We start from the raw sequence: 2,564 nt of genomic DNA, 5'->3' as shown, positions 1-2,564 counted from the left end.
CAACCAATTAATGAGTAATTATTTCTCCAAGTAAAAGTACTAAATGTAGCATGGCTTCTTTCCATTAACTAGATCGTAACTGACCCACGAAACTGCACATTCTGGCCTAGGCGCAGGCCGATGGCAGGATGGAAGCAGTTAATGGCTGTTTCCCACACTGGCTTTTCCTCCAACATGTAGCCTAATACAGGGAAGATGCTTATCCACTTGGTATGTTTGTTCTGTTGTCTGTCTCCCCACTTCTAGACTTTGAGCCCATTGGGTAGGGATTCTCTGTTGCTGAATTGTACTTTCCAAGCGCTTAGTATAGTGCTCTGCACACAGTAAGTGCTCAATAAATATGATTGAATGAATGAATGAATCTGAGACTACAGGGGCAGAATCACTTCAAGATAGACAGGATATCAGTCAGCTCCTCATTGCCTTGGTGTTCTTCTCTTGCCTTATGCTGTCGAGTCATCTCCGACCCATAGCGACATCATGGACACATCTCTCCCTGAAGACCCCACCTCCATCTGCAATCGTTCTGGTAGTGTATCCATAGAGTTTTCTTGGTAACATTATGGAAGTGGTTTACCATTTCCTCCTTCTGCACAGTAAACTTGAATCTCCTCCAACTCTCTCCCATGCCACTGCTGCCCAGCACAGGTGAGTTTTGACTTGTAGCAGATTGCCTTCCACTTGTTAGCCACTGCCCAAGCTAGGAATGGAATGGGTATGCCTCTGCTTGACTCTCCCTCCTTTGTCGAGACTGGTAGAGTACTGGACACTCGCCAGGTATGACCCTGAGAGGGGTCCTTGGTCTTCAGGAAACCTAAATAATGTATGTAGGTCAACAGGCTATTATTATTATTATCATTATTTAGGTTTTATTATTATTATCTCCTCAGCATCACAGAGATCAAAATCCTATTCATGCCATTTCTCCATATATGTGGAAATTTGATTTCAGTGAAAACAGCAGTTTAGACAGCTACTGGTGGCATTCAAAGATACGGGACAGATACACATGATATCATATGCTTACAGAGGGCATGCAGCTTAATGCAATCATGTCATATGTGCCATTTTATAGCAATCCATCCAAAGTCACCCAGATTTAGAGCATTTCTCTGGTGGAACACCTGACCCCCAACTTGCTCCAGTGTGTGTGCATTCCCCTCCCAGTTCTCTGAGAATATGGGTGGAGCTTCCAAAACTGCAGAAATCAGTAGCAGGAGCTGAGTCAGAGGGAGACTGGGTGCTTAAAATTAAAATCCTGGACTACCCGGTGCCAAATCTGTAGCGGGCAAGTGACAGATTGGATGAGAGCTGGACTCTCCAGAACTAAACAGGATGAATGGCATCACTAACTACAGTCAAGGCCTGGCTATTAGTTGGGAACCGGAGAGAAGCAGAGTCATATTTCTAAAGGCAAAGAGGAACTAAGAATTAAGGCAATTTTCTAGATAATCTGGACAAAAATATGCTTTAGCTTGATCAAAAAATTGATTCAAAGTGAATTAGTCCAATTATCACTTTCAATTTTCCACTTTGCTACTGGAAACTTTGTCTCAAAATAAAATCTTTGGTTGACATTGTCATACCAGAAAGCTTCAGCCAAAGGAACCGGAACAAATCATAACTTCTCTTCTTGTTAGTCACACACATGTGTGATCAGGACAGTGGGCCTCCTATTGGCCTTTTCAGCTGGTCATGCACTCATAGGCAAACTTCACAGTCAATGATGTCTTCTTTGAATACAAAAGACAACTATCTATATACCTACAGTTATTATATATATATATATATATATATATATATATATATATATATATATATATATATATATATAAGAGAAGCAGTATGTATATAGTGGATAGAGCATGGGCCTGGGAGTCAGAAGGACCTGGGTTCTAATCGGGACTCTGCCACTTGTCTACTGTGTGATCTTGGGCAAGTCACTTCACTTCTCTGTGCCTCAGTTACCTCATCTGTAAAATAGGGATTAAGATATATATGGGGGGGGTGCACACACACACACACAAACACACACAGAGTCATACACCAGCAGGAAGCATAAAACATTCAACACAACCAATTTCCTTCCTAACAGCAGCCAGAAATTCTATCCACCTCCAACACCTTGTTGAAGATTGAAGAAGATATGCCCCATATTAACAAAGGGCTTTTTTGAGCCCTTCCACTGGCCCTGAGAGACTCAAACTCAGAACAGATGCTGGACATCATTCAGCTCTCAATATAAACTCCCCAGGAACCTTCAGGGAACAGCATCTATTGCACCATATAGTGTGAGCAGTGCCTGCAAGATGGTTCTTATGAAGCACTTTCAGATTTGAGAGTCAGTGAAAACTTGACAAAATGAATAGGGCCTACAAAGAGAAATCCATTATACTGAGAAAAATCAAAAGCAGCATCAAATGGATAAAACTACATAGCACCAAGAATGGGTAAAAGTGAAAGTCATTGCTTCAGAACCTCACTTTCAGGGCACAAGGACTCAATTACTTTCAGTTCTCCGCTCTTTAAATTTAATGATGTCAGTGCAGATAAGAGAAACTGTT

General features: G+C 41.6%; 1 non-coding gene across 1 annotated transcript; it reads right to left on the bottom strand.

Annotated features, from left to right (window-relative positions):
- Nucleotides 1–658: 658 nt before the first annotated feature.
- Nucleotides 659–795, bottom strand: LOC119920620. The gene has a single exon (XR_005448350.1). It is a non-coding gene; the product is annotated as a small nucleolar RNA SNORA7 (small nucleolar RNA).
- Nucleotides 796–2,564: the final 1,769 nt, after the last annotated feature.

This window comes from Tachyglossus aculeatus, chromosome X1 (genome assembly GCF_015852505.1).
Source record: "Tachyglossus aculeatus isolate mTacAcu1 chromosome X1, mTacAcu1.pri, whole genome shotgun sequence".
Lineage (NCBI taxonomy): Eukaryota > Metazoa > Chordata > Mammalia > Monotremata > Tachyglossidae > Tachyglossus > Tachyglossus aculeatus.
Note: the sequence above shows the minus strand (reverse complement) of the source record. Positions and strands in the feature narration are given on the sequence as shown.